This window comes from Peromyscus californicus, unplaced genomic scaffold, assembly GCF_007827085.1.
Source record: "Peromyscus californicus insignis strain IS unplaced genomic scaffold, ASM782708v3 Scaffold_10__1_contigs__length_136768540, whole genome shotgun sequence".
NCBI classification, from domain to species: Eukaryota; Metazoa; Chordata; class Mammalia; order Rodentia; family Cricetidae; genus Peromyscus; species Peromyscus californicus.
Window position 1 is genome coordinate 94330700 of NW_026294391.1, and position 27405 is coordinate 94358104.

General features: G+C 37.1%; 1 protein-coding gene across 6 annotated transcripts in view; it reads left to right on the forward strand.

The window, feature by feature from the left end:
* Positions 1–27405, forward strand: part of Rtl4 (retrotransposon Gag like 4) — a 355422-nt gene that overhangs the window by 295599 nt on the left and 32418 nt on the right. Inside the window, exon 4 of one of the 6 annotated variants that reach the window (XM_052737634.1) lies at positions 26955–27041. The exons of the other annotated variants lie outside the window; for them this stretch is intronic. The gene's annotated coding sequence lies outside the window, so the exon portion shown is untranslated. The remainder of the gene's footprint in view (positions 1–26954; positions 27042–27405) is intronic. 6 annotated transcript variants of the gene reach the window in all.

The window sequence follows — 27405 nt, forward strand, 5'->3', positions numbered from 1 at the left end:
TCTCTTTTTCTCCCTCTCCCCCTCTCATATTTATTCCTCTTAAAGTACAACCACAAACTTAGAAATGTAGGTTTCAAAATGTTCAATGTGAGAAAGGAAAGCAACCAATATTGAGTCTGATGTATTACTCCATGTTCACTATGTTCCTTGTTCTGTCTCCTAGGTAGAACTGAACCCCCATTTTTATTAAGAGATTTTCTATTCATTTTACATACTAGCCACAGATTCCCCTATCCTCCCTCCTCCTGCCCCCCAACCCACCCCCCATTCCCACCTCCTCCAAGGCAAGGTCTCCCATGGGGAGTCAGCAGAGCCTGGTACACTCAGTTGAGGCGGGTTGAAGTCCCTCCTCCCTGCACCAAGGCTGTGCAATTTGTCTCATCATAGGCACTGGGCTCCAAAAAGCAGGCTCATGCACTAGGGACAGGTCCCGATCCCACTGCCTGGGGGCTCCCTAAACAGTTTGAGCTAAACAACTGTCTCACTTATCCAGAGGGCCTAGTCCAGTATCATGGGGGCTCCTCAGCTATTGGTCCACAGTTCATGTGTTTCCACTAGTTTGGCTAGTTGTCTGTACCTTTTCCAATCATGGTCTCAATATCTCTTACTCATAGAATCCCCCCACTCTCATTGATTGGACTCCTGGAGCTCTGGCTGTGGATCTCTGAATCTGCTTCCATCAGTCACTGCATGAAGTGAACCCCAAATTTTTAAAAAATTGTTTAGATGTAGTTTACTTTGCCCCTAGGTCTTCAGCTTCTGAATTAATCTTGATTTCTAAATTCTGTGGCTTTACTGACACTTGTTATTAATGCAACAGGGTCTCAGAGTGGACTTATACGTGCTTTCTAAGATAAAAGTCTCCAGAATGGAATACAAGTAACTTTAAGGGTACACAAAAACTTTCTAAGGGATAGTCAGGCACAGTTTAAAAAAAGATGGTTGCCAAATTCTCAATTTCCTTAAGTGTTATTTCCTAAAAATACATCAGTAGTTGAGTCTCCTGCTAGCTATCTTTTTGCATATCTCCTTTCAATGTCATCCTGCATCTGCTCTATGAAAGAAAAGTATATCCCTTACCCACCCCACATCTTACCACAATGCAATCCATCCTCTGAGTCTTGTTATAGAAGGCAGTATTCTAGGTAGAGGGTCTGCTAAGTATAGTTTAAGCACCTTAGCTTTAAAAATGCCTTTTGTAAGTTCTCAATTTACTGGTGGACTAGCACTTTATATTGTCTCATGATGATCTCTACAAAGTACATTAAACTGAATTCTTACAGCAAACAATAACTTATACAGAGAAGTAGGACAAATTTTTCCAAAATGTAGTCTACTAAACAATTATTTGAATTTTAAGATAACAATTTCATTCCACAAAGTTAATTTCTCCAGCACAAATATGTTCTGTGTATATTGAATTGTTTTTAACCACAAGAAGAAAACATTGATCTTGATGTACAGTAATTCTCAAATGTCTATCTATATTTCTCTGTCACTCTATTTAATGGCATTTCAAAACCTTCTATGTTGCAAGTTAATACTTGGCATATGGTTTAAATATGAAACGTCTGTCACAGGCTCATGTATTGAACACATGATTCTTTTATACTTGAACAACTTCAGAAAGTTGTGGAGGTGTTAAGAAGGAAATTTTCCTGAAAGAAATGAATAATTGGGGCATGTTTCCAGATGCTATATTTTCCCTTGCCTCCTTATATTCCCTTTCTCTGCTTCCTGACTGTCACAAGGTGAGTAGCTTCTACCATACATGCTCCCACCACTATGATGTATTATCTCACAAAGGGTTCAGATTCCACAGAGCCAAGGGGCTACAGACCCTATAAAAGCATGATTCAGAATAAGTCTTTCTTTTTTTAAATTGTTGTCTTGTATTTTTGGTTATAGTACCAATACACCCTTCTATGTTTAGATACTGGTTACTCAGTCTGCTGCACTGTGCTGGGGCTACTTTTAGTGCTGCCTGAAATTGAATGTAAAAATAATTGATTAATTTTTTCTATGAAGGAAAGGAGTCTGGGCAAGCTTAAAGTTCCAGATAAGAATGAAGACAAAAAAAGCAGCTGTAACTGTTAGAGATTAGTGCCATTAAAAATAAATCTGTCACTCTGCACTAAGTAATAAAAAGTGTTCCATCAACATATGGAAGCTGATACAGCTGTAGTCAAAGGGAGCCATACTATATATCAAGTTGGCAGGAGAATTTGGCAATATCATCCACATGGTACTGATTTTGAAGGTATAAATCATGCAAGAGTGAGGAGGTCATGGAGCACAGCTAAGGTCAGGTACTGTATGTCAGGGTTGGAGTACCTGTGGAGAAGTCCTTGGATATCAATGAATTAATCTAGGAATATGACACTTAAGATTCAGTGGAGACCCCAGCACATTGGTGATGCCAAGAACATGGGTATCTTCCAAGGGGGCTACAAGCATGGGGTGGAACTGGAATAAGACTAAGAATGAAGCTGTGTGCACTGTAGGTAGTGTAACTAGAGGGAGAGAGCTACCCAAACCCTTTGGAACCAAGACAGTTCCATCAAAACCCCTAGATACAGGACATGGAGCTATATGATTTGATGGTTTTTCCCCTTTTGAGTTTGGTCACAATTTGGTATCATTGTTTTATGCCCCAATAATTCCATATTGGAATAGGAATATTTGTTCTGTGACATTATATATTGGACTTATATACCATGTTTTTGTTTTTGTAGGGGATCACCGTAAAGAGACTTTGGAGTTTTAAAGTGTTGGAACTGTGATGAATATGAATATGCAAATGAATGAGTATGAGAACTTTTAAAGTTAGATTGGGTGTACTTTTATAGTATAAGGCAGACATGAGCTTATGGAGACAAGAGGTTATGGTGTTTATGATGTGCTTTTGTGTCAGGTTGACAAGGGGGGACTTGTGGGACTTGTGTTGGCTAGTTTTCTTTGTCAATGTAACATTATATAGAATTAGATCAGAAAATAACCTCAGAGAATATCAGAGATAATCTTAACTATGTTATTTGATGTGAGAGTACTGGGCAGCTCCATTTTTTGTGGGGTACTAGACTGTATAAGAGAGGAGAAAGAAAGCTAAGGAATATTATGAGTGAATTAATTAATTTCTACCTACTCTTGACTAGGGATGTGATGTGATTAGCTGTCAAATTCCTTCTGCCTTTCTTTGATGTTATAAATGACAAGAATAGAATTTGTCCTACAAATGAATGCAATAGTATTCCAATTTATATATGTGTCACATTTTTTATAATCAGTTAGTGGACAGTTATATTATTTCCATTTCTTGGCTATTGTGAATATTCCTGTAATGAATGCTAGCATCCAGATACTTTTGTTCAACATACTGAATTTATTTTTTCATATGTGTGTATTAGAACAGTTGAATCAGAATAGTTCTGTTTTAATTTTAGTGGCAAAAATAAGTCTATATTAATTTACATTCCCACCACAATTTGACAATGGTACCCATTTTCATATCCTAGGGAACACTTTTGTATTTCTAATAATATCAATGCTTCTTAAAATGAATTAATCATCTTCTTGTGGTTTGATTTGCATTTTCATTTTGACTAGTTTAGTGAACATTTTTTTCCATATATTTTTTGGCCATTTGTGAATCTTTTTTTTTTTTAAAAAAAATGTCTAATTCTGTTACCCATTTTTATTTTGGTTATTTGGTTTAATGCTACTGAATTTTCAGAGTTCTTTTATATTCTAGATATTAATCAAATTATGGTTTAAATAAAAAGTATCAACAAATGACTCATCTTGAAGGTTTCCTCTCCAGTGCATCAAAGTTCAGAGGTTTGATCTTGAGAGATGGTTGTATTAAGAGGGCTATAACCACTGAGAATGCATTGATGAATGGGATATTAGGAGGTGGGACATAGTTGAAAGCAGTAGATCACTAAGGTCATGACTGCTTTGTAGGATGTAATTTTGCCCATCCTCTTATAAGCTCTCTCATCTCTGGCTGCCATGAAGTGACTACATTTACTTTGCCACCCCTTTCTTCCCTGTACGCCTTGTCATAGACTCAGTAACAATACAGCCAGAAAACTATGAAATGAAGTCTCTAAAATGAGTCTCTTCTTCTTTCAAGAAACTTAAAATTATATTTATTTATGTGTGTGCACATGTATATACATATGCCATAATGTGTGTAGAAATCAGAGGACAATTTTCAGGATTTGGTTCTTTCCTTCGTTGTGTGAGTTTCAAGGCCTGAACTCAGGTTCTCAGGCTTGGCAAGCTACTTTACCCATTGGTGGCCCAGATCTTCCTTTTTAAGAAGTTAATTCTCTGTTAGTTTGTCACAGTAATGGAAAACTAATGAATACAAAACCTTTGCTGGATGAAACATTGCAAACATTTTGTCCATTGTGTAAGTTGTTTGTAGGCTCTGTTGAGTATTTCCTTTGCTGTACAGAACCCTTTATATTTATTGTATGTAATCACATTTTTCTGTATCTTTGTTCATTTTCTATGCTTTTGTGATATTGCACAAAACCTTTTTGCCCATTACAACTTCCTTGAAGCATTTTACCTTTGTACATTCTCATGGTTTCATGATTTCTGGTCTAACATCTTAGCTTTTAATCAATTTTGCCTGATTTCTATAATTGAAATAATTCAGTTGCCTAGTTTCATTCTTCTATATATGAATGTACAGTTTCTAAGGCTCATTTACTGAAAAGGCTTTCCTTTCTGTAAGGCATGTTCTTAGCAGTTTTGTCCAGGAAAGTTACCTGTTGATGCATGGACACACTTTTATCCTTCTTCTTCTGTTCTGTTGGCATATTTGACCTATTGGACCTTGCACTATGCTGTTTTCATGGGTGCAACACTGCAGTCTATTAGTGCTTCTTTTCTTGTAGTGGCAGTGCTACAGGATGAAACTCAGAACCACATGTATGCTAGGCAAGTGCAGTACTACCAAGCAATTGGAAAATGGTAATCATTTCCCCAGTCCATAACGTAGATTTTTGAAGTATATTCCAGCTTTTTTCCTTCTGCTCAAAATGGCCTTGTCTGTTTGATTTTGTGTGTGTGTCTGTGTGTGTGTGTGTTTGTGTGTGTGTGCGTTTATAAATTTTGGAATGGCTTTTATGTTTCTATGAAGAATGTCTGTGGTATTTTGATACAGATTGCATTTAATCTGTAGACCACTCTGGGTATTATAGATATTTAAACAGCTGTAATTTTCCCAGTCTGCTTTTGTGTTCTCTCTTTCTCTGTCCCCGCCTCTTCTTCCCCCCTGCCAAGATCTCATGTAGCTCAGGCTAGTAAGTGCATGTGGTTTATGTAGTACTGAAGATTGAGTCCAAAGCTTTATTCATGGTAGGCAATCATTCTACCAGTTGAACCACATACCCAGTGCTATTTTTTTCATAAGTTTTTAATTTTCATTGTACAGACCTTTCACTTCTTTGGTCATATGTATTTCTTGTTCTAACTATTACAAAGGGATTGCTTTCTGGATTTCTATTTCAGATAATTTTTTATTGTCATATAACAAGGCTACATATTGTTTTATCCTGCAGTTTTGTTTAATTCTTTTATTAGTTCTTACCATTTGGGGGCAAAGTCTTGTATGTTTTCTATTTATGACAAAATCATGTAATCTGCTCACTGTGATAGGCTATTGTATGGCTGTGACATCATTTATTAACATTTTCCAGTGTTGATGGATATTAAGACTGCTTTTATTTTGGAGCTTTCTTTTCTCCTAATTTTACCCTAGATGTACTTATTTTTTTACCATCAACATCTTAATCTTTATTTTACAGAAAAGAAGTATTCTGAAAAACAACCAGACTTCTTATCAGTCAGAGCCAGACAATCACACAACACATGGCCAGTGAAAGAGGCCTCTCTTGTTCTTGTATTCTAAGCTATTATATTCTGTCTCAAAAATAATGTAGAAGTCTTCCCAACCCAAAGAGTCATAGCTGCCAATTGTCTCAGGAAAGGGGGACAGTCTACACCATGAGGTCTGAAGAATTGGAGTTATAAGTGACTAGGCTATGAAAGGGACCCAAATTTTGGGTTACAGTTCCAAGTACTACCCCCTTTGCACATGTGCATATAGAGAAAAAGGTTTAATAAGATCCGGAACAGCTAAGGCTGGAGTGGAGCTAAGTGCCTCCAGGGTCTGGGCATTTTCAGAGATCCAATCTACTGGCTCTTTGGTTCCATTGAAGCCTTATGGGGATGTTGAATATCAGTTTGAAGTGGGGAAACCAGATCTTGCTATGCTTAAGAAGGTTCTTATTTGTTTTATAGCAGGCATTCTCGTGGATAAAATGAGGTCCTAGAAGTGACAGGAAAGGCTCCTTGTGCCTGGGATTATTGCAAATCCCAGGAACTAGACCTTTGAGAAAGAGATTTGGGTATTTGAAAGAGAAACTTTCTATTTACATGAGGTCAGTTCTTTAAGAACAGTGCTTTGGTCTGAAGTGGGTTTGATAGGAGGATGAGTATGATCAAAATCCATTGTATGAATTTCTCAAAGAATTAATAAAGCGTTATTTAAATGCAAATAAATAAACCGTGTACATTCTGAAGTAGGCTACTCCCAGAGAAAATTTTAGGAATGGAGAAGTCTTTGTCTAGGGCTTATCTAGAGAGGCTGGCGCTAGGCCAAAACCCTGGGGGTAAGTTAGTAAAGGAAAGCTACTGAGTAAACTGAGTGGAGAGGTCTTGCCGTTGGAAAACAAGTAGTAACTGAGAGTCATGGTGGACAGAAATACAGAAGAAAGCATCCTTAAGATCTGACACTGTGAGCCAGAAAGTGTTGGAGGGTGTATGCCCCAAGAGAGTATAAGGCCTTCTACTGGGGAGATCAGGACAACAGCCTAATTTATGGCCCTCAGATCCCAGGCCATCCTGTAAGATGCATTGTCACTGTAATATTTAAGTTAGACTAAAGTGATGCGCTTCACTCTAGTATTTTCAAGCACATGCATCCTTATACTTTATTCTCATTCAGCCTAACAATTGTGTTAATGTGACAAGGGAAATTATTGGTCAAAAGTAATAAAGTGGAACGTAACATGGAGAAATGCCAAAGTGAATGGGTAAGTTAAAATAATTTGTTCAAGTAGAGATAGAGAACCTAACTTACCAGTGACTTGATGGAAAAAGTTCTGGATTTCTTCAATGGCTGCCCATTTGCTCAGTTGCTTTTAAGATTGCCATGAGCTAACTGTGGTACATATGTGACCATGGACAAGTGCTTGTAAGTGATAACAATGATATGTAGACCAATTGTGTGAAGCTTGAGCTTTGGAGTCAGAGGTAGGTTCATGTCCCACTTACAGTTTCAAGCAATGATATCTTAAGTAATTTATTTTTCAGTCGTGTTTCAACTTCGTCACATTTAACGTTTAGCACTAAAGCACACATTTTATAGTAACATTGGATAATTAAATGAATAATACATATATGTGCTCAATACTACATATGACTTAATACTCAAAAATTTCAATCATTAATACTTAGATTCTGGCCTTTAAAAAATTATACAAACAAAAATGAAAAGAAATTTTAAATAACTAAATAATTGTGTATGCCTCTGTGATAGGAAGTATACTAACACAAAAGACAATGGCTGGGACTCTAAAAGGACTGGAGACTCTATCAATAAATAAAGGCTAAAGAAACACTATACAGTGTGTGAAAAATGAGTAAGATATAGTATCCATTCTGTAGATTCCTTTGTGCCTTTTCTGTGTGGTTCTCTTAGGACTAATCAAGGTCAAAGCATAGTGCGGAGGTTCTATGAGGCATATTATAGCACAATGTAAATAAGAAAAATGTTGCAACAAGAGTATCTAGTAGGATGCCTTTCAACACACACACACACACACACACACACACACACACACACACACACACACACACATATATAATCATGGAAGACAGAAGATAGTGGCAGTTTTCCATCAAGGCTGACAGCACGGAAATTTCTCTAACAGGTGAAGCTGGCTTGATGAATTCTGAGACCAGTCTGACTGTGAGATTTAACAATATTCAAGTTTGCAAGCAAGAACCTGTGAATCCCACCAGACCAAATAACATAAAGGATTCCGTATGTGCAAAGAACCTACTGTTGTACTCTATTAACTTCAGTGTCTGTCCTGTCTTTCTCTTGGTCCATCATAAAACCATTCCAGATCAAATCTTCAATTGGGTATGAAAGAACAAGCAAGGCACAGTGGCTCATGCCCACAGTTCCATTACTTTGGACTGAGTCAGGAGGATTGCCATGAATGTGAGGTCAGCCTAGGCTACATCACAAGTTTTAAAGCAGTCTAAGCTACAATGTGGAAGTCCTGTCTCAATTTTTAAAATATGAAAATAAAAGAACATCAGTTCACTGATACTCCATATGCAATCCTTTCCTACACTCTAAGAGGAGTGATTATAAACTCTATTATTATTTTCATTTTTCTTCTTTCTTGACTCTTGTTCTCTAGTATCTGTAACTATAGAGCAAATAAATGCCTTTAAAAGGAAAGAATAAGGGCATTTCTCGCCAACCAAAACCAAGAAATAATTAGTGAGGATAGGTCTGTCTGGATTTGCATCTGAACATCGAGAAGAGGGTGAGGCAAGAGGACCATCAGGGAGGTGAAACTACATAGCTCAGCAGTGATTAAGGGCAGCAATTGGATCACAACACAAAAATCTCTACTGAAATAGAGAAATAATACCCTCCGATAATAAAAAGTATCGTATCAGAAGTGGATCCCCTGGATAAAACAGCATAGCTACAAAAGGATGGCACAGCTAGTAGCCTATGGAAGATGCTGAAAGGTTGTAGCCTTGAAAGTTGAAATGGTATCTTACTGGTACATGGCCATATCCACCCATTTACCTATTATCTTTTGCTACTTCTGTCCAACAATGGCAGGTTTAAATATTTGCAGTAGAAAACAGGTAGCTCATGAAGTTTAAAATGCTTGCTATCTGGCTTTTTATGTAAAGGGCTTGCTGACTCAGGAATACAGCACTATTCTGCAAAATAGGGGAAACTGAAGGCATATATAAGACAATAAACAGGAATATGGAAGGAGTTCTAGGGTTTTCTTGATTTTTAAACTCATCTGTTTTTACTTCTATTTTGTGTATGCTTTGTATTGTACATCTGATAGCTCAACTTTTTCAATTTTAACACACTTGGAAAGAAGAACCCAAATTAGGAAATTATCTCCATCAGATGGGCCTGTAGGAATGCCTGGAGCATTTTCTTGATTGCTAATTTATGTGCCCATTGCTTTTCTCAGGCAGGTGTGGCTGAATGCTCTCAGAAAGATAGCTGGGTATGTCATGGAAAGTCAAGCCAGTAAGCAACCTTTTTCCATGGAATCTGTCTCCATTCCTGTCTTGAGTTTCTTGTCTGACTTCCTTTGATGATGGACTATAACCTGTAAGCTGAATAAATTCCATCCTCCCCAAGTTGCTTTTGGTCACTATTTTATCATGAAAACAGAAAACAAAATTAGAAGAGTTTATATTTATACTATCAGGCATCATTGTGGAAGAGGGAGTGGGAAGATTGTGAAATCTAGGAGTAGTAGATAACTACAAGGAAACATCCTCTGCACACAGCAGAGCAGCTACATATAAGAACTCATAGGAGTTCTGGCAGCATGCAGAAAACCTGTGCAAGCCCATGCCAAACTAAATACTGGCCTGAAGAGTGGGTGGGGTTGGGTACCCAATCCTACCCCCTAGCTATGGAGCCATCATTAATTGTTAAGTTTTCTCAAAGAGTGTAGCCCATGGTAAGTCTACTGCATTCAAGAGGAAGGCCACATAACCAAAAAAATTTGGGCCTCACAAATTGGTCTTGAGGGATTAAAAAAATGAAACAAAGTTGGTTGGGTAGAGGACAGGGGCTTGGATCGGAAAAGAGCTTGAGGATAGGGGTAAATATTATCAAAACATGTTGTATAAAACGCTGAAAGAACTAGTAAAAAAAACTGTTTATGATAGTGTTTGGAATAAATCCTGGTGCATATTATGCCTTTATAAATGTCAGTTAATTTTAATATGGACATTCATTTAACCAATTTAAATAATTTGATAGTCTCTGTAATTTGTTTGCCACTGGCATTGTTAGTAATTGAAAAATAATTCATGTGTGCATGCTAAAAATGTTCAAACAGCATATGAACAATCAAATATACATTCAAAGCCCAGGACTAATATTTAGCACGCACAGTATTGCCTTGGGCAAGTCACTTAACTTCTCTATTTCTTAGTTTCATTATCTGTAATATGAGTCATATCATCTCCATCTTTATAGGGTTGTTGTGGGACAGGACTACAATGTGGAAATCACTTAGAGCACTACTTTGTTCTAGGTTAAGTACTATGTAATTGTATTTGTTTTCACATACCTTTTGTATTTTCCTGTGAATTTTTTTTATTTCCTTTCCCCAGCTTTTATAGGGTATGATCCAGTTTTTGTATTTGTAAAAACCCTTTATTAAGAAAATTGCTAAGCCTAGCATGGTGATTCATTCCTAAAATCTCAGCACTGGGCATCTGAGGCAGGAGGATTACAAGTTCAAGACTATTCTGGAATACATAGTGAAACTGTGTGAGGAGAAGGGTCTTGCTTTGTCTGATGTAGTTTCATTAATATGGAAATTCCCGGTTGTGTCTAATTCTTTTCATAGCATTCGTTTTTTCTATGAAGAACTTCTAAATGATATAGTCTTGCCTTTAGGGCTTCAAGAACTTGAGTCGTGCTTAAAAAGACCTTCTGTATGTCAAAATATGTTTATTTTTAAGTTTCTTTGTTGTTGTTGTTGTTGTCTTTAAATCTATCCCCTTTGGTATATCTAGATTTTGTGGCATAAGAAGTAAAATAGCTCTCTACCTTTCTTTCCTTTACTAAGGTCTTGACAGCTGCTTTAGTGCTATTGATTGACTATTTCTCATAGGAGCTGAAACCCTTGCTATCCACCAGCTGACTGATGTTCTGTTGTTCGTCAGCCTCAAATACTGCATGGCCCAGCCCCAATTCATCTCACTCTCATATTTATTCTGCTTTTGACATGAACAGAAGGTGACTTGCGCAGGCACATTACTCAGGCAAGCTACTTTCCCTTGTGAATGGAAAACAGAGTCAGGAAAGTATGAAATTCAACTGATCTCTAAAATTATCATTAATGAATAGTCAATTGAAATTGATAAAACAACTTTCTATTGAAGAATGTATATGAAATACTTTCCTACCTAATAGTGATTGCATTATGTGGGCATATCCTATAGTTGATTTTCTTCTGAATTATAGTATATCCATGCTGACACTTCTCAGATATACATTTTATTTTCACTTAGGTGTAGATGTAACCAACCTTCTTATTAAATAAGAAACACAGAACCAATGCAAAGAAGAAAGCCAAGAAGTCAGAACTAAGAGCTAAAACCTTACCCTTCCTCCTGCAGTGGTCCTACCTCTCCGAACCAGAGCTATCCCTGTGTTAAAGTCTTTATATAGAGTTCCTGTTCTGCCTTCTCATTGGTTGTAAACCCAACCACATGACCGCCTTGTCACGGCCTGTCTGTATAGGCCTCCAGGTTTTCTATGATTGGTATTGAGATTAAAGGCATGTGTATCCAATACTGGCTGTATCCCTGAACACACAGAGACTTACCTAGCTCTGCCTACCAAGTGCTGGGATTACTAGCGTATGCCACCACTGCCCTGCTTTCCTATGGCTTGCTAATAGCTCTGACCCCCGGGCAACTTTATTTATTAACATACAAATAACATTTTAATACAAATAAAATATCACCATACTTAGGTAGAAGTTTTATATATGGAATTATTAAGTTGAGTGGTATAAATTTTTAAATTTGTCATTGAAATGTCATATATACAGCTTAAGACTTTTTCAAGGTGAAGGTGCCAAAGTAAGCAATCTCTGTATCTGGAAATAGTGTTACCAGCAGCTCAGAGGCTTTCCTAATGCTCCTTTTAACCATTGCTTCCTCTCAAGCATTTTCACCATTATGGTTTATATCACATATTACTTTAGCCTGAGTTTTAAATTTTATGTTTGTTCAGAGTCTATGTTATTGTTTTGTTTCTTGTCCTTTTCATTCATGATAGCATTAGAGATCTGCATCCTGTCTGTGGCAACTCCTTCTAATTGCTATGTAGCACTCAATGTATGAATATACCACAGTTATTTTTTCCTTTTAATGTTAACAGCCTTATGGTGTTTCAAAGTATTCTTTGTGTTGCTTCTGTTAACACTCTCACATACATGCATTTCTGTTGGGTATGTACTTAAGAGGAGGTGTGTACCTTAGAAATTGCTTTTGTGTATGTACTATAGAAATTTCTGGGTTCTGGTTCAAGCGTATGCAGGCATGAGACATTTATGTATCCTTAAACTAAACTGGGTTCTAGAAATACATGTTTATGATAATGGGAAAGTCATTGTTATTATGTGATAGACTTTCATCTTCAAAGTTAATGTTTATAATAATTGTATGGGCTCAAAATTGATGTTATTATTTTATTTATAAGAAAAGAGAGACTCTTAAGTCATCATCCAAAAGATATTAAATCATCATCTAAGATAAGAGTTAAAAAATAAAAAAGCCAGGGGTTTCTTGACTTCTAATAGTAGTCTGCTTCTATTCTACCTCCTAGATTGTTTGCCTAGAGCTGTGATAACAAAATACAGCATACAGAATGACTTGAAACAAGAAAAATGTATAGCCCTGTGGATATACAGGCTAGAAATCTGAAATAAGGATATTGGCAGGGTCAAGCTTTCTTCTCCCCTAGTTTCTAGCTCTTACTGACAAATTTTGATATTCTATGTATATCTATATCATGGCTGTCTTCTCTTTGTACATCTGTGCCTTTGCACAGTGGTCTTTCCCCTGTGTTTGTCTGTCTGTGTCTCTTCTTTCCGTAAGGATACTTAACACATTAGATTGTGCGGCTGTCATAACCCACTATGATCTCAGCTCAAGTTGATTACTTTGGCAAAGATTTTGGTATTATTTGAATGCTCCTTCCAAATTCATGCTGACAGTTATTCCCCATCATGACAATATTGGGAGGTGAGGCCTTTATGAGTTAATTAAGTCCTCAGGATTCCACTCTCATGAATGGATTGATGCCCTTATTATTGGGCACAAGAGTTAGATAGTTATTGTAGGAATAATTTCTTATAAAAATGAGCTTCTTTCTTGAGTGTTCTATTGCTTCTATCCCTCCTCTTGCATGTTCATTTGCCATGTGATATCCTCTGCCATGATTTGATGAAGCAAGAAGGCTCTCCTTAGAGGTGGTCATTAAATCTTTGACTTTCCAGCCTCCACAACTGTGAGAAAGAAATTTATTTTCTCTATAAATTGCCTAAGCTGTAGATTTGTCATAGCAGTAAAATAAATAAAATAGAGTAAGACTTTATTTCTTAAAATTGATCACATTCAAAGATATCATGGACTAGGAATTCAGTGTAGCTCTGGGGGCAGGGGATCACAATTTAGCCCATAATAACTTCCTATCTCATAGTCCTTCACAGTGACTAAAATGGGCACTATGCTGTCTAAAATGAACTTTCATTTTTGTAGTGCTCATGCCTATGGCATACATACCTATGAGGCTTTACATGACTTGCCAGAAGAATGCCATAAGTATGCTAAGTTTATTGCCTTCTACTTTGTAGAATTAGCAAAACAAATACCTATCATGCACATTGATAGTGTGACTGGAGGCATGCATTCTTGTATTCACTATGATGAAGGTGGCAAGCAAGGCCCAGATTGAGGGAGATTATAACTATTTGCTTATTTCTTCAGATGGGCTACATTATGTCAGAAACATTGCATTTCTATTATTGGCAAAGTAGGCCAGTCATATTCTGCTGTATTTCCTCTCACTGGGAGTCTATTTTTTTTATAACCCCCAGAAAACAGGTGATCAGTACTTGTATTTTTAATGACTACCTGCCAAGGGACACACACTATCTTAGAGATTTGGTACACATCATCTAATCCTTAGCACAACCTTTAAGGTGGGCAATCATACAAGTGCAACCTTTGAATTAGCCCCATTGGTGAAAGGTGAGCAACAGCACCTGGTAGGTAGTATAACTCGACAGAAGAGGCACATCAGCCCATCTCGATGTCAAGAATACAATTAGAGGCTGAGAAAGCTAAAAGACCTTTACTTTATACATTGAATTCGAGGGACAAACTAGAGTCTGGGTGTCAGATCTGACTTCTCAGTTAGATAAACTTGCTACAAGTAGTTAAAATCATAAATGATGTACCATCCAAATCTTTTTTCAGAGAGTGAGCACAGCTTAGAAATGAGCTAATATGAAATGAGGGCCCTCCAAAAGTTAGCTGGAAAGCAACATTCTTACTTTAGTCAAAAGCGTAGGCAACTTGAAGTCATAAAGCCAGATAACTCCAATTCCAATTATATAGATAGAAAAATGATAGGAAATGATAGCTCAACAAAATTGAGTCTTAGCATCCATACTTCTTGAATAGAGAGGTCACAAACTAGTGGCCAAGAATCTGAATCCAGACCACAGATATTCATTTATCCTATATACAATTAAATTTATGTTATATAATAAAAACCAGAGAATTTGTAAAATGAAAAGTCCATATTTTTGGATGACTTTAAAAATCAATTAGCTACATATTACAGCACAAATCAATTTCAACTACTCTTCAAAAAGCAGGATCTTTCTAATCTACAATTCTTTTTTGATGTTATTTGTGACATTTAATGTTTGATATTTTATGAATTTTTGACTGAAAAGAGTTGGATTCAGACCAGACCCTAGGCTCTACTACAAAACACCAGAGTAAAGATGTCATTTATGTAGCACTGAAATGATATATGCTAAAATTGATTATGATGACTACCTGATATGAATAAACCAGAAACCATTGAATATGTGGTTTGAATGGCTAAAGTATACAGTGTTTCATATTTCAAAAATCTGTTCACAATTCATACTTGACATCAGACTAGGGAAGCAAATGCATATAATGAATCAACTTCTCAGAATTTATTTCTATGTCTCCTAGAATTCCTCCATTATTGAACTATTAGGTAGACAGCATGTTTATATGGTGAAAAACACAAAACAATAAATAATAAAAGCAATTCATACTTACATAGGTTAAGAGAGAAAATGGAATAATTTCTGCAAACCATATAGTATACTTCCTGTGTCAGGGAAAGCTGTTGTTAACCATTAGGTATTATTGGTTGCTAGGTACAAAAGAGAATTAACCCTTAGCCTAAATACATTGATATTATGTGACTGACTGGTAACCTGAACCCTCAAGCAGTTCCTTTCAGGTCTTATCCAAATGTCCAATGAGGTATAAATCACTATTTACACTCAGACAAGGTTCTAGAGCCTCAGAGTCTTTGAAATGATTAAGAAGAAAAGTACTATACAACTACTGGAGTACCTAGTGCTGTAGGAGCAACATCTCTGTCTTGTTCAAACTGTGGCATGTATAGATTCTCTACAAGATGAGGAGATCTGGTTTTCAAATTTCCTTCCAGTTTAAAGAACATTATCATTTTTGAGATAGTTTTTATAACCCAAATTGATGTTGAATTCACTATGCATCTGAAGATGACCCTGAACTACTGATCATCCTACCTCCATCTACCAAGTGCTGACTTTATGGGGGGCATGCACCACTGCATCTGTTTTAAGACATTGTTTTTTATGTTTTAGTTTTTATCATATATGAAGGAAGAATAATGGAGTTTATATTGGCTACATTACAGACTAAATAAAAATTATAGCACAAAGACCTTATGGAATGAAACAAACTTCCATCAAAGGTACAATATGTTTATTGACAAATCTATGGCACTAACCAGGCAAAAGCTGTGTCCCTGTCAGAAATGCAGAGGGGGCTCGGACACTTCTTGTAACATGAGAGGGGTTAGTTGTAGTTTTAGACCCTTTGACCTTATGAAAACTCCCCAGAGAAAAGTCAAACCCTTGGTAATCAGAACAGATGTGGCCCTTGGCCCATATTTCTTGAAATAAAAGATCTTCTGGCAAAAAAATCATCAAACGAATGTCCTCACCCTATTAAAGGATGTAAAATGTAAGTTTCCTTGGATTACTGGGTAGGGCTCCAAAGAAGAGAAAATCACATTCATAGCTAGAAAGTGAGTGGGTGGCTATGACTTTTTTTTCTTCTTCTTCTGAAGTTCTTGATGACTCTACTAAAATTCTAAGGAAGGATTAGAAATGGACGAACTCTGCTATAGCTCTCTATACCCCAGAGCAGTCTAGATAATTTATTATAAGTGACTGGAGAGTATGGGATAATTAAGCCGTTATGGCTGACACATAGTTGACAACTGCTGTGAGTTGGGTATGTTACTTGAGGATTCATGTGCTAGAGATTTGGTCCCCGTGGTACTGTGGTACACAGTACATGTGGTACTGTCAGTAGATGTTCAAACCCAGTGGAAGATTATTAGATCATTGGACCACTGCTCTTAGGAATGGACTAGTTTAGTTCTTGTGGGACACTGTAAGGGTTGGCTGCTATGAAAAGTGTAAGACTACAACATTTCTGGTCTCTGGATTTCGTGCAGCTTGTTTTTAAAGTTTATTATTACCTGTAATTTGGCATATAAAATAATGAATTTCCTGATGATCTTTGTATATATACATACCATGTGACTTCGTTCTATTTCTCTCCATCTATCCCCACTCATCTTACAGGTCATCTTCTTCCTGAAGATTATCTCCCACTTTTGGCTTTCCTGTCACATGAACTCCAGTGCTAACTGTTTTATACCCTTTTCCCCCTTCACTTACTTGGGATGTCTTCCTTCTCTCTCATAAACCACTTTCTAATTTCAGGATCCACGTCTCACTTCATATATATGTTTATAAACATATATACAAATTTGAATGTATATACTGCATGAAAGAAAGCATGTAATATTTATTTGAGTCTCGCTTATTTTAGCATAATGATTTTCATTTTATTATACTTTTTACAAATATTATGATTTCATTTTTTCTTTACACCTAAATATAATTCAATCTTGTATATGTATAACATTTTCGTTATCCATTCTTCTGTTGATGGACACCTAGAATAGTTTAATTTTCTAGATATTGTGAATTAAACAGCAGCAATAAATATGGATATGCAAGTATTTCTGAGGCATGTTAGCTCTGAGTTCTTCACATACATGAACAAAAGCAGTTATGGTTGGGTAATATTGTTTCCTGAGAAGCCTCTGTACTGGTTTCCATACTGGTAACAGCAATTTGTAACTTCACCAGGAATTTACGAGGCTTTCCCACAGCTTTGCTAACATTTGTTTTCTGGATGTTAACTATTCTAAGTAGTATGGGATGAAATCACAAAGCAGTTTTAATGTACATTTTCCTGATGGCTAAATATGTAGAATTTTCCCGAGTATTTATTGGATATTTGTATTTCTTCTTTTGAAAACTGTCTATTCAAGTTATCTCATTTGCTGATTGGCTTTTTAATGTTCAATAAATACAGTCTTTATGTATTGTAGATATTGATCTCCTTTATGATATACAGATGATTAGATTTTTAAACAATATTTTTATTAATTCTCAGTGAATTTCATACAGTTTTATTTTAGGAGTATTTTGCTACCATGGTTAGTTTTATTCATAGATATTATTTTTAGCTATTGTGGATATTTCACTGATTTCTTTGCAAATTAATTACTGATACATTAAAAGCTACTGATTTTTGTCTTTGATTTTGTAGTCTGCTACATTACTGAAAATGTTTATCAGATTAAGGGCTTTCTGGTCGATATCTAAATGTATTTTAAGAATATAATCTTATTGCTTGAAAATAGGCGTACTTTCACTTCTTCCTGTGCTATCTGTACCCTTTGCGTTTCTGACTTTTGTTCTTTTGTCCAAGCTAAACTACACATTATATTGAATAAGAATTGCTCCTGATTTTGTAGGAAATACTTTCAAATTTTCCTTATTTAGTGTAAAGTTGGGTATAGATTTGTCACAAATGCTATTTATTATGTTTATGTATATTCTTTGATTCCTAGGATTTTCATAATTATTATCATGAAGTGATATTGAACTTCTGTTGAAAGCCTTTTCTACAAATATTAGTAAAATCATGTGATTTCTGTCCTTAAAGCAATTTGTGAGCTGCATTACATGTTTTGATTGATGTATGTTGAACCATATTTACATCACTGTAATGAAACTAACTTGATCATGATTATGGTTATGATAATAATCCTTCTTTCCATCCTTCCATCCTTTCATCCTTCTGTCCTTCCTTCCTCTTCCTACCTTCCTTCCTTCCTTCCTTCCTTCCTTCCTTCCTTCCTTCTTTCCTTCCTTTCTTTCTTTTCTTCTCTAATACATTATATCAACTGCCGTTTCCTGTAGCTGGAGAATTTTTCTCCAGCTTCCACCACCAAATCCTGCCAGTCCCGGAGCCCACTTATAAAATAAACACACAGACTCTTACATTATTTAAACTGCTTGGCCATTAGTTCAGGTCTATCATTGTCTAGCTCTCACTCTTATATTCAGCCCATTTCTATTAATCTTTACTTTGCCACGTGGCTCGTGGCTTACCGGTACTTTACATCTTCCTTGTCTTAGGCGGTGGCTCCAGCTGTACTCTCTTTCCTTCCTCCTTCCTCAATTCTCCTCTCTCCTTGTCCCGCCTATACTTCCTGCCTGATCACTGGCCAATCAGTGCTTTATTTATATAAAGCGATATCCACAGCACTTCCCCTTTTTTTCTTTTTCAAAAAGGAAGGTTTTAAATTCAACATAGTAATATTACATATAACAAAATAATTATCGAGTAAGAATTATAGTTATAATATAAAAGAAGATATCTATCTTATATTTGTGAGTTTAAGGTTTTATATCTAACTTATCTTTTATCATAACTAAGGAAAATTGTAAGTATCTAGTCTTTAACCACATCAAAGACCTCAGAAGGATATAATACTACCTGAGAAATGGGAAAAGGATGCAAGCAACTTTCAGGAGTCTTGTAGGGTAGACAGAGACAGCTGACAGCCTGGACAGTCATTCAAAGTTTTCTTGTAAAGTTGGGGCATTAGTCTTCAGCCCACAGGCCTAGGGTCTCTCATTCACTTTTTTTTGTGTCCTGTAGAATGTCTTGTAGTTTTCTCTGTAAATCAGGAACCTGAAGGACCATTTTGTCAAGCAAAGTTCAGTGGTTACCTTTCTATGGGTCCTGTATGTCAAGTTGATCAAGAAGTCCAGGCAAGAACAGTTTCTTGTCCAAATGGCTATTTTTGTCAAGGTGAAGATAAACTCCATATGGAGTGTCTTTGATGCCCATACTCTTCTCTGAAGTAAATTGGTGCTGTCATGAGCAGACATGTCTCACTGTCCAGAAAGTCTAAATTTTTAAAACATTTTAAATGCCATATTCTGTAGGTCTTTGAAGTGTTTGAAGACTACCTATCTATCTGAAATATATCTATGTATACCTAGAAGACTTAACTAACATGGCTACAAATATGATTATCATAGATGAATAATTATTAATCTATTTTTTAATTATCCATTAAATTTTAAATGAGTTACATAAACATAATACCTCACACAAGAATAGAAACATATATACAGTATAACAAAATTAAGTTTAAATTTGTGTCAATAAACTAAAATCTATAGCAATGTAAAGCATTTTAAACAAGTTGTTACTCTTTAAAAATAGGTTCATTAATCTATCCTTTTATCCTATCATATCTAAACTATCCCCTTTTTTTCTTTAGAAAGAGATTGTATTTATAATCAACCTGTTTTAAATAAAAATATTGGTTTTTCTCTGACCCACACCAGAGGGCTCTTCTGATTTGGGACACAAGAATCTCTTAACCATTTTTTTTAAAGTAATATGTCTGGGTTTAGAGGGGGAGTGAGCCAATTCCATCTCTAAAGCCAGCTTGATATATTTGGGAATTTGGGCATAGCTTCTCTTACTACTTCCTGCTGGAGGGGGGCGCTGTATCTATGGGGACACAAAGAAAATTTTAGGATTATGGAGTAGTCCATGAGGGTGTATTATCTGAGCCAGTTGCCTGAAACCGTTCCGGATGTTGGATCATCTGGGCCATGGTGTCACTGGAGACCTTTCAGGGGGTCTTGGCTGGTCAAACCTGATGTATCTTAATCTGGAACAAATCCATAGCCTCTGGCTTTCTGTGGAAACAAAAGCAGAGACTCTTTTCCAAAGCAACATATCCTTATATCCAAATTTTGAAGTCAAGGTACCTTTAAAATTTACATTTTGGCATAACTCAACAGCTTTTACAATCAAATGTTTTTCTTCAGTTACTAATATCAAAGACAACATAATCCAGATTCTCTGTGTGATAGCCATCTTTACGTGGCTTATTACCTTTATTGTTTCTTTAAAGACTTTACTTTTAAAAACTATTTGTTTATATAACTGTATATATTCCTTTTTATCTCTTTTTGAAGCCTATAGCACTGTGGCTGTTGGCTCTGCCCACTTTAGCTTCCCAACATGGCGGTTCCGCCAGCTCTGGGAGCCATCACATCTCAGAAATAGTGGGTCTACGCTTTCATCAAAGCAGCGTGTAGCCCAGAAACCTCAATCTCTCTCTCTCTCTCTCTCTCTCTCTCTCTCTCTCTCTCTCTCTCTCTCTCTCTCTCTCTTTAAATATTAGTAAAGACTAAATCTACCACACAGCGTAATGTGCCGCTGGCATAGGTCTCATTCCTGCCATACTGTAGGTCAAGTGCATACACCAGGAACCCTCCAGTAGCTCAAACCCGTGTTTTGCGGCGTCTAGCTGCCCATATGAGACATGAAGCAGGAACCTGGTTTTGGCTCTGTTTAGAATTGGTTATTAAATATTGTTAGGTTTAAGGTGGAAACTTGAGCCGTTGGGCGCCATTTGTAGCTGGAGAATTTTTCTCCAGCTCCCACCACCAAGGCCCGCCAGTCCTGGAGCCCACTTATAAAATAAACACAGACTCTTACATTATTTAAACTGCTTGGCCATTAGTTCAGGTCTATCATTGTCTAGCTCTCACTCTTATATTCAGCCCATTTCTATAAATCTTTACTTTGCCATGTGGCTCGTGGCTTACCGGTACTTTACATCTTCCTTGTCTTAGGCGGTGGCTCCAGCTGTACTCTCTTTCCTTCCTCTTTCCTCAATTCTCCTCTCTCCTTGTCCCGCCTATACTTCCTGCCTGGTCACTGGCCAATCAGTGCTTTATTTATATAAAGCAATATCCACAGCAGTTTCCCCTTCCTCCACTCCTCTCAGTTCAACCCCACCTCCCCTCTCCCACAGATCAACTCCTCCCCCACTTTCCTTCAGAAAAAAGCAGGCATCCCAGAGATAGCAACCACATAGGGCATAACAAGTTACAATAAGACTAGGCACAAGCCCTTATATCAAGGCTTGACAGGACAACTCAGTAGGAGGGAAAGGGTCCCAAAAGCAGGCAAAAGAGTCAGAGACAGTCCCCTGTTCCCACTGTTAGGAGTCCCACCAAGCTACCCAGCCATAAGATATATGCAGAGGACCTAGGTCAGACCCATACAGGCTCCCTGATTATCACTTCTGTCTCTGTGAGCTCCCATGAGCCCAACTAATTCTATAGTTTGGATTGTAAAAATTCTCTTTTTTATTGAGAATTTTTGTGCATGTTCATCAAGAAAATGGCTCTATAGTTTTCCTTTTTCATATACTTACCTGATTTTGATATCAGTCGAGTACTGGATTCCATATAATGAATTTATTTTATCCATTAATATATAGTTTCCTGTTTCATTTCAATTGACTAGTTTTATGTGAAGTTTATTTTACCAGATATTAGAATAGTTACACCACCTTGTTTATGGATTTTCTTACTTGATAAATATTTTTCCATCTTTTGACTCAGTCTCTGGCTGTGTTTACCAGTGAGGTATATTCTTGAAGCAAGAGTTATCTTTTCAATCCACTCACTGAGTCAGACTATTTCTCTTTATTGGCTATTTGAGGCCATCTACACCTGAGATTGCTACTGATTTCTGTAATTCTGTTGTTTTTCTGGTTGGTTGGATGATTGTTCCTTTCTTTTTCCCTATTAGCATTAAGAGTTTACTGGTTTACTGTGTTGGACATGATGGGTTCCTTTCTAGTTCTCCTTTGTTCACAGAGTCCTCTCATGAAATTGATTCTTTCCTGTGTTCATGACCTTAAGACTTTCTTTCCTCCTCCTTTGTGTATACTCTAGTATTCCCTTCAAAATTTTCTCTAGTGCTGGATTGGCGGTCTTGGCCTGTGTGAGTGCAGACTTGTTTTGAAGTGTCCTGTTTTTCTGTCATATTTATGATGTAGAGTTGCTGAATATAGCAAACAGAACGTACCAAAACTAATTCAGAATGTGCTATGGAGCTAAAAATTATTTATTGTTAACATAGTAAGTGAGCAAAATGAAGAAAGGATGCAGAGGAAGAGGAAAATAGGAGGAGAAGCAAAGGTAAATAAAAGAAATGCAAAGGGAGGTGTAAGTAATATTATAGAGAAAACAAGATACCAAAAGAAAAAACAAAACAACACAAAATATTTCCCAGTGAGAAGGTTCAAAACATTAGCTAAATGTAAGAACTCTATTAAAAATAAAACCATAAGCACTTTAAAACAAACCATTAATACAAAGAGAGATACTCCTGAAAGTAGAGTAGAATGAAAAAAGTGACACATATGGGGCAAAAACAGTATAAAAGTCAAATAAAATAAAATAAAATAAAAAAGAAAGAAAAGAAAATGACCAAATAATGAAAATGTGTGAGGAAAAATTTATAAATATATGAATTGCACTAAAATATGTATTTTAAAATATAGCTGTAGTTGGAGTTTCCTCCAGTCCTGCCTCGCCCACGGTCAGGACAAATCTCTCTCACCTGCCAGTCCCGCATCCACTCAGACCTAACCAAGTAAACACACAGACTTATATTACTTATAAACTGTATGGCCGTGGCAGGCTTCTTGCTAACTGTTCTTATATCTTAAATTAACCCACTTCTATTCATCTATAAGTTGCCACATGGCTCATGGCTTACCAGTACTTTACATCTTACTTCTCATGGTGGCTGGCAGCATCTCTCTTCCTCAACCTTCCTGTTCCCAGAATTCTCTTCTCTGCTTGTCCCACCTATACTTCCTGCCTGGCTACTGGCCAATCAGCATTTTATTTATACAGAGTGATATCCACAGCATATAGCTAAAAGTGTAATTAAAACATAAAAATTAGAAAGAAAAAAAGCCCAAGTGTTGAAGCAGCTTTTTCCTGGGTCCTTGTCAATTGATATTGCTGGCTATATGTAGAAGGGAGCATTTGTTGAACATGTAAACTCTTATTTTTTCTGTGGTTTACTCTGATGTTGAATCTATATTGGATTTTTGTCCATTTTCCTCTACAGTTGTCTTCATTTTAGTAACTTCCCTTCTTTGCATGCCATCTCCCTCTGTTAACCACACTTAGCTTTCCAAGTGTGGTTTAGGCAGCTTCTCTAGCCCTCCTGCTACTCCCAGGACCATATTTCCTGGCATGGCTAATGTTTTACCTGGGGGATGTTTCCTAGGTATATAGGAAGTATAGGAGTTAACTATAGACCTGAGAATTGTACCATGCTCATAGCATAACAATGGCATGGAAAACTGTACAAGTGGAGGACCTGTATCCATCCCTTCCAAATCCCTTCTTTCCCTTAGTACTTTTCACGTATTTCATTATCATCTTCACAGAATTAAGAAGCATTTCCTCTCGGAAACATAGTCTGTTTTGTCTTATTCTGACTCTTCTCCCTTACTGTGTTGTGTGGAAAGCACATCTTATCTGGAAGTTAGTCTCTCTCTCTCTCTTATCCAAAAATTATTCTCAAGAGCATCTTATCCAGAAATTAGTCCCATGAGCATCTCAAGATGTTCTTTCCATGATGTTATCTGCCATGTTGTAATACATTCAAAGGGGTCCTCACTAGAGACCAAAAAGAAGGATACTCCAACATTGGTTTTCCATACTCCAAAACTATGAGATAAATAAGCCCCTTTCCATTATAAAACATTCAGATATTTTTTAAGGTTTACTTGTTTATTTAAAGGTTTTTTTTCATTTTACATACCTCCCACTGTTGTCCCTCTCCCCTTCTCCCACTCCCCCCACCTCCCCACATCCCACCCCCACCCACTCCTCAAAGGGGGTAAGGCTTCCCTTGGGTATTCAACATAGGCTGGCCTATCAAGTTGGGGCAGGCCCAAGCCCCTCCCTCCTTCATCAAGGCTGAGTAATGCATGGCACCATGGGGAATGGGCTCTAAAAAAGTCAGTTCATGTACTTGGAATGAGTCCTGGTCCAATTGCCAGGAAACTCCAAACAGATCAAGCCACACATTTGTCATCCTCTATCAAAGGGCCTAGTGCAGCCCCATACAGGCTCCCCGGCTGTCAGTCCAGAGTCCAAGCTAACTTCCACTAGCTTGGGTCAGCTGTCTTGGTGGTTTTTCCCATCATGATCTTGTTCCTCCTGGCTCTTATAGTCCCTCTATTCAACTTTACTCCAGGAGCTTGGCCAAGTGTAAATGTAACAGTCTTGTTAAATAAGAAACATAGAACCGCCGGGCGGTGGTGGCGCACGCCTTTAATCCCAGCACTTGGGAGGCAGAGGCAGGCGGATCTTTGTGAGTTCGAGGCCAGCCTGGTCTCCAAAGCGAGATCCAGGAAAGGCGCAAAGCTACACAGAGAAACCCTGTCTCGAAAAACCAAAAAAAAAAAAAAAAAAAAAAAAAAAAGAAACATAGAGCCAAATGCAGAGTTAAAAGCCCAATAGGTCAGAGTAGTAGCAAAGAGCTGAGACTTAAAACCGCCTTCTTACCCTTCCTGCCACTGCTGTCCTTCCCCTCAGCAAGAGACCTACTTCCTGTGTATCTGTCTTTTTATTGACTTTCTGTTCTGCCTTCTCATTGGTTGTAAACCCAACCACATGACTTCCTTGTCACTGCTTGTCTATACAGACCTCCAGGTCTTCTATGGTTGGTATTGAGATTAAAGGCATGTGTCTCCATGCTGGCTATATATTTGAACACACAGAGATCTGCCTGCCATGTGATCAGGATTAAAGGTATGCACCACCACCGCCCGGCTCTTGCTATGGCTTGCTATTAGCTCTGACCCCCAGGCAACTTTATTTATTAACATACAAATAAAATCACATTTCAGTACAAATAAAATATCACCATAGCCAAGTGCTTGGCTGTAGCTTAAGTTTTCCTGCCTGGCCCACAGTCAGGACAAATCTCTCTCACCTGCCAGTCCCACAGTCGCTCGACCCGACCAAGTAAACACAGAGACTTATATTGGTTACAAACTGTATGGCCGTGGCAGGCTTCTTGCTAACTGTTCCTACAGCTCAAATTAATCCATCTCTATAAATCTATACTTTGCCACGTAGCTCGTGGCTTACCGGCATCTTCACACGCTGTTTGTCATCATGGCGGCTGGCAGTGTCTCTCTGACTCAGCCTTCCACTTCCCAGCTTTATTCTCCTCCTTGTCCCGCCTATACTTCCTGCCTAGCCAATGGCCAATCAGTGTTTTGTTTACCAACCAATCAGAGCAACACATTTGCCATACAGAACATCCCACAGCACTTGGCTGTGGGTCTCTGCATCAGCATTCATCAGTTGCTGGGTGTAGGTTCTATGATGACAGTTCGGGTAGTCAACAATCCACTCAGAATTTTTTATAGCAGTAGAAAATGAACTAATAAAAATGGATCATATATTTGAACTGGGGACATATTTATTTAGTTCAAGTTGAGTCTGTAAGTACTGAAGCTTGAGTGATAGCTGATTCCTAATGCTTGCCAATATTGTCTTCCATTAGAGCTGGAGAACTCTAAAACCTCTAACTGGAGACTAAAGAAACAGTCACCATAAATTTCTCCTGACCCATTTTGTTATGCCAAGAGGTGTTTCAATCTGTAGTGATCAAAGAAAGAAGTGGAAAGAGATGGAAGTATTATGAGACCAAACAGGAAGAGGTCCCCTTTCAATAAGAAGGTCATCCATTAGGTAGTAGAAGCAGAGTGCTGAAGAGCATGACTGTGGAATAAAACAGACCTGATTTACATTCTGGCTCTGCCATGGTATTTTGAGACAAATTTAAAGTGGGATGGAAACAAAACAAAACAAAAACTTGTCTAGTCTTTATAATAAGAAAATGAGAAAGAGCATATAGCACGTGATCTGATAGATAAGTAGACATAAAGTCTCTTCCTTTGTACTCCATTGCATTTTTATTACAGTGTCATAGATATCAAACCAAAATTTTCAAAAATTGTACATATTTTAGTAAGCTCATGACTTGTAAGAATTGTACCAATTTTTATACCACCAACACAAGAATAGACACATAGTAGGTATTCATTAAAGTGTATGGACTGGAACTCAGTTTGCCAAAGGACTTATCAACAGCCATTCTATTTCACAATATGAGGCCATGAGGAAAAAAATATGACTTACATAAAACTCTAAAATATGATGAATAGTTTTTTAAATGAATGCAACAGATTACTAATCCAGAATTAATACTGTAAAGCTTAAATAAAGAGTTATTCTCTCCACATACTATTGAACTTTTTCATTATTGACTGTGAAAGAAGATACAGTTAACATTTTATAGATGAAAACCCTGAGGCTTTGAGAGGTAAAGTTGTTTGCCCAAAATGATAGAGCAATATCAAAGGAAGACAACAGGATACTGAGTCAATGAGCTGAAAGGATATTCTTCCACATTGTAACCAACATTCTTTACATCCTGATTTTTAGAAAACTATTCAAGAATGTAAAAATATGAACTTGCAGTTGAATGTCCAAAGTAGCGAATTTTTTGATCCACAACTTCCAACCCAAAATGTAAGTGACATATTGAATCCAAAGCAGCAGCTCTGTGCTAGAATTTATATTCTTTGTTTGGTTTGGTGTATTTGTTTGGTTTGGTGTATTTGTGTGGTGTATTTGTTGGGTTTGGTGTATTTACTTTCTGTTATGAAAATTGTCAGCGGAGAATGGGTATTTGTGTGGAACTGAAGAGAAAAATGGAAAAACATCCCTAATGAGCTACATAATAAACAAGTTAAATCAAGAGGTCAAGACAGCACAGAATGGAGAGTTCAGTGATCAGTACGAAATTTCTAGAGTTTGATATTGTCAGTTCAATGCAATATGAACCTCACCTAAAGGTAACAGGATCTTATTATGAAAGTTCAAAATTTCCCTC